The sequence below is a fragment of the Sciurus vulgaris genome (assembly GCF_902686455.1).
Source record: "Sciurus vulgaris genome assembly, chromosome: 3".
NCBI lineage: Eukaryota > Metazoa > Chordata > Mammalia > Rodentia > Sciuridae > Sciurus > Sciurus vulgaris.
In genome coordinates this window covers 33,490,934-33,501,643 of record NC_136463.1, presented here as the reverse complement: position 1 = coordinate 33,501,643, position 10,710 = coordinate 33,490,934, and the positions used below count along the sequence as shown (strand labels likewise).

The 10,710-nt window shown below is 41.2% G+C and overlaps 1 protein-coding gene across 5 annotated transcripts in view; it reads right to left on the bottom strand.

Moving 5' to 3' along the window:
- The window catches only part of MSI2 (musashi RNA binding protein 2), a 371,748-nt gene that overhangs the window by 283,022 nt on the left and 78,016 nt on the right, over positions 1-10,710 (bottom strand). The window lies entirely within an intron of this gene.

The window sequence follows — 10,710 nt, the reverse complement described above, 5'->3', positions numbered from 1 at the left end:
CATTCGGTTTATTATGACAATGTTGTTAACATCCTCATAGGGGCTATTTGGTTTCGGGTTGCATACTGTCTGAAATGGGCACTGCTAATATTGATCTCCCCCTTAAAGAAAAGGTTTTGGAAACCTATAGGGTCACTATAAGCCTATAGGGGAGAAACTACAGTACACCACATCTGCACTGCTAGAGGGGAAGATACATGAACAACATGAAAAAACAAGGGAAGAAAATGATCCAAACAAACCTAGATTCTATATTAATAGAATCCAGTGACAGTATGGTAGAAGAAATGTCAGAAAAGGACTTCAGATTAAACATGATTAAGATGATTCATGAAGCAAAGGATGAGATAAGAGAGCAAATGCAGGCAATGAATAATCATACCAATAAGCAGTTTAAAGAGCAACTACAGGAAGCAAAAGATCATTTCAACAAAGAGACACGGATTCGCAAAAAAAAAAAAAAAAAAACCCAAAAGGAAATCCTTGAAATGAAGGAAACAATAAACCAAATAAAAAACTCAATGGAAAGCATCACCAAAAGACTAGACCACTTGGAAGACAGAATCTCAGACAATGAAGACAAAATATTTAATCTTGAAAATAAAGTTGCCCAAACAGAGAAGATGATAAGAAATCATGAACAGAATCTCCAAGAATTATGGGACATCATGAAAAGACCAAATTTAAGAATTATTGGGATTGAGGAAGGCACAGAGATACAAACCAAAGGAATGAACAACCTATTCAATGAAATAATATCAGAAAATTTCCCAAACCTGAAGAATGAAATGGAAAATTAAATACAAGAGGCTTACAGAACACCAAATGCACAGAATCACAACAGATCCACACCAAGGCACATTATAATGAAAATGCCTAACATTCAAAATAAAGATAGGATTTTGAAGGCGGAGAGAGAAAAGCATCAGATTACATATAGTGGGAAACCAATATGGATATCAGCAGATTTCTCAGCCCAGACTCTAAAAGCTAGAAGGGCCTGGAAGAACATATGCCAAGCTCTGAAAGAATATGGTTTCCAACCAAGAATCCTATACCCAACAAAACTAACCTTCAGATTTGAAGACAAAATAAAATCCTTCCATGATAAACCAAAGTTGAAAGAATTTACAAATAGAAAGCCTGCACTACAGAATATTCTCAACAAAATATTCCATGAGGAGGAAATGAAAAACAACAATGTAGGTCAGCAAAGGGAGGAACTACCTTACAGAAAAATCCATTCAAAGGAGGAATCAAGTCAAGTTAAAAACCAAAAATAAGCCCAAATGACTGGGAATACAAATCATTTCTCAATAATAACCCTGAATGTTAATGGCCTAAACTCATCAATCAAAACACATAGACTGGCAGATTGGATTAAAAAGAAAGACCCAACAATATGCTGCCTTCAAGAGACTCATCTCATAGAAAAAGACATCCACAGACTAAAGGTGAAAGGATGGGAAAAAACCTACCACGCACACAGACACAGTAAAAAAAGTGGGGGTTTCTATCCTTATTTCAGATAAAGTGGACTTTAAGCCAAAGTTAGTCAGAAGGGATAAAGAAGGACATTTCATACTGCTTAAGGGAACCATAAATCAGGGAGACATAACGATCATAAATATTTATGCCCCAAACAACTGTGCATCCATGTACATCAAACAAATCCTTCTCAATTCCAGGAATCAAACAGACCACAACACAATAATTCTGGGTGACTTTTAACACACCGCTATCAACACTGGATAGATCTTCCAAACAAAAACTAAACAAAGAAACCACAGAACTCATAACACAATCAATAACTTAGATTTAACAGACATATATAGAATATTCCATCCATCAACAAGCGATTCACTTTCTTCTCAGCAGTACAAGGAACCTTCTCGAATACAGACCATATGTTATTCTACAAAGCAGTCCTTAGTAAGTGCAAAAAAATAGAGATACTGCCTTGTGTTCCATCAGACAATAATGGAATGAAATTAGAAATCAATGACAAAATTAAAAACAGAAATTAGTACAACACCTGGAGACTAAATAATATGCTACTGAATGAAGCATGGGTAACAGAAAACATCGGGGAGGAGATTAAAAAATTCTTAAGAGGTAAATGAGAATGATGATACAAGATATCAAAATCTCTGGGACACTATGAAAGCAGTACTAACAGGAAAAATTCATTGCATGGAGTGCATTCAAGAAAAGAATAAAAAGTCAACAACTAACTGACCTAACATTACAGCTCAAAGCCCTAGAAAAAGAACAGAACACCACCAAAAGTAGTAGAAGACAGGAAATAATTAAAATCAGAGCTGAAATCAATAAAATTGAAACAAAAGAAACAATTCAAAAATTGACAAAACAAAAAGTTGGTTCTTTGAAAAAGTAAACAGACAAACCCTTAGCCACACTAACAAAGAGGAGAGAGAAAACTCAAATTAATAAATTCGTGATGAAAAAAGAAATATCACGACAGACACCACTGAAATACATAACATAATGAGAAGTTACTTTGAAAATCTATATTCCAAAAAAATAGAAAATACCAAAGACATCGAAAAATTTCTAGAGATACATGCTCCTCCCAAACTGAACCAGGAGGACATACACAATTTAAACAGATCAATAGCAAGCAATGAAATAGAAGAAGCCATCAAAAACCTACCAACCAAGAAAAGCCCAGGACCAGATGGATTCTCAGCCAAGTTCTACAAGACCTTCAAAGAAGAACTCATTCCAATACTTCTCAAAGTATTCCAGGAAATAGAAAAGGAGGGAACCCTACCAAACTCATTCTATGAAGCTAATTGATACCCGCATACCCAAACCAGGCAAAGACACATCAAGGAAAGAAAATTTTAGACCAATATCCTTGATGAATATAGACTCAAAGATGCTTAACAAAATACTGGCAAACCATATCCAAAAAGATATTAAGAAGATAGTGCACCACAATCAAGTGGGGTTCATCCCGGGAATGCAAGGTTGGTTCAATATCCGTAAAACAATAAACGTAATCCATCATGTCAATAGCTTAAGGATAAGAATTATATGGTTATTTCAACTGATACAGAAAAAAAATTCAACAAAATACAACACCCTTCATGCTCAAAACACTAGAAAAAATAGGGACAGTAGGAACATACCTGAACATTGTAAAGGCTATTTATGCTAAGCCCACGGCCAACATCCTTCTTAATGGAGAAAAACTGAAAGCATTCCCTTTAAAAACTGGAACAAGACAAGGATGCCCTCTTTCACTACTTCTATTCAACACTGTCCTTGAAATAATAGCCAGAGCAATTAAGACAGACTAAAGATATTAAAGGGATACAAATAGGAAAAGAGGAATTCAAGCTGTCACTATTTGCTGATGACATGATTCTCTATTTAGAGGATCCAAAAAATTCCTCCAGAAAACTTCTATATCTTATAAATGAATTCAGCAAAATAGCAAGATATAAAATCAACACACATAAATCTAAAGCATTTTTATACATAAGCGATGAAACATCTGAAAGGGAAATGAGGAAAACAACTCCATTTGCAATCGCCTCAAAAAAATTAAAATACTTGGGAATCAATCTAACCAAAGAGGTAAAAGATCTCTACAATGAAAACTAAAAAACACTGAAGAAAGAAACTGAGGAAATCCTTAGAAGATGGAAAGATCTCCCATGTTCTTGGATAGGCAGAATTAATATTAACAAAATGGCCATACTTCCAAAGGTTCTATACAGATTTAACACAATTCCAATTAAAATCCCTATGACATTTCTCATAGAAACAGAAAAAGCAATCATGAAATTCATCTGGAAGAACCAAAGACCCAGAAAAGCCAAAGCAATCCTGGGCAGGAAGAGTGATGCAGGAGGTATCACAATACCAGACCTTAAACTCTACTATAGAGCAATAGTAATAAAAACGGCATGGTACTGGCACCAAAATAGACAGGTAGATCAATGGTACAAGACAGAAGACACAGAGACATACCCACATAAGTACAGTTATCTCATACTAGACAAGGGTGTCAAAAACTTACAATGGAGAAAAGATAGCCTCTTCAACAAATGGTGCTGGGAAAACTAGAAATCCATATGCAGTAAAATGAAATTAAACCCCTATCTCTCACCCTGTACAAAACTCAAAATGGATCAAGGATCTAGGAAGTAGACCTGAAACCTTCACCAAACAGAAGAAAAAGTACACCCAAATCTCCATCACGCTGGCTTAGGACAAAACTTCCTTAACAAGACCCCCATGGTGCAAGAAATAAAAGCAAGAATCAATAAATGGGATAGATTCAAACTAAAACGTTTTTCTCAGCAAAGGAAACAATCAATAATGTGAAAAGACAGCCTACAGAGTGGGAGAAAATCTTTTCTACACACACTTCAGACAGAGCACTCATCTCCAAAGTTTATAAAGAACTTAAAAAACTTTTTACCCAAAATACAAATAACCCAATCAATAAATGGGCTAAGGAAATGGGCAGACCCTTCACAGAAGAAGATATACAGGTGATCAACAAATATATGAAAAAGTGCTCATCATCCCTAGTAACTGGAGAAATGCAAATTAAAACCACCCTAAGATTTCATCTAACTCCAATTAGAATGGCTATTATCAAGAACACAAGCAATAATAAGTGTTGGCATGGACGTGGGGAAAAAGGCACACTTGCACATTGCTGGTGGAGTTGCAAATTGGTGCAGCCACTCTGCAAAGCAGTGTGGAGATTCCTCAGAAAGCTTGGAATGGACTCACCATTTGACTCAGCTTTCCCACTCCTTGGTTTATACCCAAAGGACTTAAAATCAGCATACTACAGTGATGCAGCCACATCAATGTTCATAGCAGCTCAATTCACAATAGCTAGATTGTGGAACCAACCTAGATGCCCTTCAGTTGATGAATGGATAAAGAAACTGTGGTATATATACACAATGGAATATTACTCAGTCATAAAGAAGAATAAATTACGGCATTTGCTCATAAATGGATGAAGTTGGAAAATATTATGCTAAGTGAAATAGGCCAAGCCAAAAACACAAAGGCCAAATGTTTTCTCTGATAAGTGCATGACAATATATAATGAAGTGGAATGATGGGGGGAAGAGAAGAATGAAGGATCTTTGGATGGTGTAGAGGAAAAAGGGGTGGGAGGGGATGGGGATGGAAAAACAGTAGAACATAACAGTATTACCCTATGTATATGTATGATCACATGAATGGTGTGAATCTACATCGTGTACAACCATAGAAATGAAAAGTTGTACCCCATTTGTGTACAATGAATCAAAATGGATCTGTAAATTAAGAAATATTTTAATAAAAAAAAATTAAATTCTTGGTTTCCTACCCTCATTTGGGTCTTCAGGTGTGTGTGTGTGTGTGTGTGTGTGTGTGTGTGTGTGTGTGTGTGTGTGTATACTCCTGAAACCGGATTAAAAAGGCTTCAAGTTAAATAATTTCTAACATTCCTCTGCTTGATAAGCCCACCAAGACCACAGTTAACTCCTTTATATCGTTCCTGGTTGCAAGCAGACAGGTTGGAACACAAAATGCATGTTTACCAACTTGACAACTGTAATTAAACTGATACACAGTGATCTACTGGTCTGCTGAAGTGTTTGTATTACTGTTAGTCACCACACAGTACTGAGACACAGACGAACACAATTCACCTTCCTAAAGCCAATCACCGCAGCATTTCATTGTCCTCTTGGTTCTTCCCCCAGTATGTATAATGGCCACATATGTTGACAGCTTTCCCCTATTTCTTTAATCACTGTCAGAATCACTCATAAATGTTAATTATGAAGACGAGTTAAATGCTATTCCCCGTCTGTGCTAACGGAGAACCTCTGAGTTTCCTGTACTCTTCTGTTAAGTTTTCATTCTCCGGGGCTGCTCTCCAATGAACTCAGGGACACATGCACACGTGCACGGGAGAGCGCGCGTGCACGCATACACACACATTCGCACTCTGCAAATCCCCGGCTGCTGAGTCAGGAGTCAAACAGCATTCATCACTAAAAGGGAGAAGCAGGTGGGCAGAGGAGGATCCTAATGGTAGGACAGGGGGCTGCCTGAGGGCAGCAGCCGGGACCCTCATCTCAGACCTCTGACGCTGGAACAGAACAAAGGAGTAATCAGCCAGGAAGCATGATGGAGGGCCAGCCAGAGACTGCTGTTTTCCAGAAGCTGTGAGAAACCTTCTCTGTGCCCCCAACTATCTCCTTGGTCTGTCAGCCAGGACGTGAAGCCCTGAACCAGAGGTGAAGCTCTTCAGTCATAATTTGAAATAGGTGGCTTACAGGCAGCACCCTGGCACCTGGGAGGGTACAAACATCATCAGACCTTTCCTAACTCAAACAGAAGCTAAGACATCAGGACACTGAGAGGGGCTGTGACTTGGGGGAAGAAAGGGACACCACCTCATAAACACCACCGTTCCCCAAAAGGACATCTTCCCTCACTCCAAGAGTGGCCTGAACCTGAGAGTGCCTGAGTCTGAGCACTGGTTGCTAGTTCGGGGGGCAGCCCAGGCATCTGTCACTACCGCAGGGACTCCCATCTCTGCTCCCTGCTCTACCGGTCCTCACATCAGCACCACAGGTACACGTTGGAGCCGTGGTGAGGGGCACTGCAAACAACTTGTGCCCCGAGGAAAGAACCAAAGCACGCAGAGAACTCAGAAGAAGGCAGAGGAGGTTCCAGATACTTCCTACAGCAATGTCACCTTCTCTGCCTGCTGCAAGGCATGCACCCAGGAGTCGATCAGGACGGGCTGAACACGCAGTGAAGCACAGAGGAACCGTGCAAATGAACCGTGAGACCCAGGAAGGCAGGGACCCAACGGACTCATCTTGCTCCCAGCTGTCTCCTCACAGCCAGCCCGGGGCCTAGCAGAGAGCAAGGCCAGTAGTGCTGGCTCAGTGAATGAGAGAAGGAAAGAATGGTGAGACAGGTGGAAGGCCAACATCCTGAGAGCCTGATGGCTCGCTGAGGTGACCTGAGGAGGGCGGACAACACCCACTCCAGCTAAGTCCACTGGGCAGGAACTGTGGGCAAACTGGAGACGACCCACCCTGCCAAGGGAGAAACCCCAGGGCCAAATTCTACCTCTCTGCTTCCAGGGCTGCTGTGGGTAGAGACCCCAGGGAGGTACCTCACTGAACACTCCAGTCACGATGATGAAGACAGACAATCCCAATATAAGAACCACGGGCCACACCACACGAAGTGGGAAGAGCAAGAGAAGCGTGGACATCTGCTCTTCAGAAACGCCTACACCAAAGGGTCTGCACGCCCGGAGACGGGCCTGGCAAGCAACGTGACCTACAGGCAGGATGGTGGGTGGACGTGTTCCTTTTCTTTGCTTAGAATTTGAAAATTGCTGCTGTAATGTCGCATTCATTATTTAAAAACAATGTTTCAGATATTTTTAAAGAGCTATTTTGGAACACAGGTCTCATAATTCAAATTTTGATAATGATACACTCTAGAGTGCTTGGTTAATAATTCCCACTTCTTTTTCTAGCATCCTAGTCCAAGACACACCACATCCTTATTATCCATGGCAATGGATGAGCAAGGGGAAGGGCCAGGACTGCCATAACTCATTTCCAGGAACAATGGTGAACAGGAGTACTGGCTACGGGCTGCTTAATTGAGAAGCCGGCCTCAGCAGGATGCTGGCAAATTGTCTATATGGAACTCCGTGGCAGAGGCATAACTGGTACGTGTTGATGTGGCTAAGATGTGGCCTGAATCCTTAAGGCATCATTTTAAAGATAACCAGGGTAAATTCAAAATAAACACACACACACACCTAGTACCACTCTTTATATTCTGTTTGAACACTCTATAAATAAGACCCTTTGTAAAATGTCCTATCAATAAGTCAAACAACAACAACAAAGATTATCTTTTGGTCCTAAAAGCATTTAAACTCATCCAGTTTGGACTATAGTTACCATATCCACATTTTTATTTTATTCCTCTCTCAAATCCCCTGAGAGGCCCTGTTGTAGTTTATGGCACACATTAAATCAATGGATGAGATCAATGAATTCAATGAGTTTACATCTTCATTAAGAAATACTTTAAAAAAAAAAAAAAGTAGGTATGATTTTCATGTTTCAATTCCTGTTACAAAAAAATATTAAAAGGGGTTATTTCACTGTTACACTTCTTAAATTCCAAACGGTTGCAATTTTTATGCAACTCTCAAGAAATGCAAGTGGAGGGAATCTGGCAAAACTACAAGGGAGACCAGCAGACTAGAGGAAGGGGCCCAGAGAGAGTGACGTCGGGAGGGAAGGCCAAGTACTGGGGGGTGAAACTGACCAAATTGTGTCATGTGCACATACGAACATGTAACAACAAACCCTACTGTTAGGTATAATTATAATGCACCCATTTTAAAAATGAAAAAGAGAAAAGCACATAGACAACAGTGGTTTCTCCTTTATAGTAGTCATAAAGTGAATCAATATTAAAAATATATTAAGTAATTCTAAAACAGATCACTTGAGAATATGGTTAAAAAAAAAGATTTGATGAAAAGCAATATTTGGGGGGTACAGACCTAACTCATCTTCTCTGACTTTCCTTTTTTTTCTTCATCCTCCATCTACCACCCATTTCTCTACTTCAACGGGTAAGACGCACCTATCACAACCAAGGGAGCCCACCAAGGTGGGACCACTGAGCGTCCTGTGCGCTCTGCAGGGGACCCGCAAGAGGGAAAGGGCAGTAAGGAAAACACATTCGGTACGGGCATGAGCTCAGTCTGAAAAATGTGAAGATGCCTTCGAGAGCAGGTGCTATGCTACCTTCTGTACAAGAAAGAAGGGGAAATGAGGAAGAGACACACATCTGTTTGTCTTTATAGAAGGAAAAGCAAGGACAGTGTTTTCTACACGCTGAGGTCAGCTGCCTCTCGGGGAGGGGGGCCAGGGTCGGAGGGCAGCTGCGGGGAGCAGCACTCCTCTCAGGCTAAGACTGGATGAACAAGGACCAGGACGGCACGAGGAAGAAACCCTGAGGCTGGAAGCAAGCCATACCCATAGAGAAGGGTGTGGGGACAGCGAGCCCAGGAGCTCGTGCTCACAGGACCCGACTGGATACCTGGCATCTAGCTGGGACAGTGGGCCGAGTGCACAAGCCCGAACGCCTCATGGCAGGTCAGTCTTCCACAGCAGCCTAGGCACGCAGTGCTGGTCCTGTCTCAGATGTGCCACGGGATTGTGCAAGCTAGTAAAGCACTGAGTGTGACAGACAAGGACCTCACAGAGACAGATATAGAGGTACCAAAGCACGCTGGCAGAAGAGCTGGGACTGGGCGTGTGGTGTGAATGCCTGAGTTCTAAAATACGAATGTGTTTCACACATGCATACATCCACGTGTGTGCGTGTGTCCATTTACACACAGATGTTTCCCAGATCACCACTGCAACGGCCTAGAGGCAAAAGCACCCCAGTAATAACAAGCAAAAGTGATCTATTAACACTGATGTATCTTGGTCTCTAAATCCATTCCTCACCGAAAGAAATTGGCTCCTTAGAGAAATGACTAACTCCAGGCCTGGGGCAGGGCAGATACAAGAGGAACATGGAACAATGTGGTATGCCAGAAAGCTAAGAAGCACTTTAAAAGGTTGGAAGAAATCAGAATAAAGGGCCTCCTACTAGTCCAATTTAGGCACCAAAATAATTAACTATAGTAATGATTATAAGCCACTGAAATAATAGGACTCCATGAGTCCACATCTATGACGGCCAAGAAGGAAGGGTCGTTCACAGACGAATGCTGACCGCCAACCGGAAGACAAGGCGAGAGTCCAGGAGCAGGACGGTCACCTTGTAACCACCAGTCAAGACCAGATCAGGCAAGAAGCATGGGTGGAGACTAAGTGGAGGGGAAACTTGGACAGGGAGCACCATCTTACAGTGTCCACCCAAAGACTGCGTGTTTGCTGCAAGAGAAAACCTAATTACCATACAGTGGAGAAATCAAACAGCACCTTGGCCAGGTTATCAAAGAGAGGCAGATGGACATCAAGTGCCTCCAGACGTGATAGCCTGAGAAGGACATGAAAAACGCTTAACATCATATTCTGCCAGGAATGCATAACTTGAATTTAATCATGAGGAAATATTGGACAAGAATGTTCTCATGGAAAAAAAAGTGGGGGGGGGGATGTATATTCTTTTTAAATGGCAATGTCACAGAAGGCAAAGAAAGGCTGTAGAAACATTCCAGATTAAAGTACACTAAAGAGACATAAAAAAACTAAATGCCATACTGTTCCTCTATTACATCCTGTACTGGAGAGAGAAAGAATTCCATAAAGGACATACCGGGTTGACTGATAAAACTGGAATGCAGATGGTGGATTACGTAAAAGCCCCGTATCGACATGAAGTTTCTAACTGTCCTGTAGTTAGGTCAGGGAATATCGCCATTCTTAGACACAAGGTGAGCGTAGGCCACAGGTTCCATGAACTTATTCTTTAAGATGTTCCTGTAAGTCTTAAATTATTTCCAAATACAACGTAGAAAGAAGAAGAGAGAAGAAAAGGCAGCAGTTTGGTAGACAAAGCTGGGGACACACGTCCACTGGCTCAGCACGTGGCTCGGCTCAGCTCACGCACTTCAAGCTTCGCTCTGTTTCCCCATCTATAAAATGG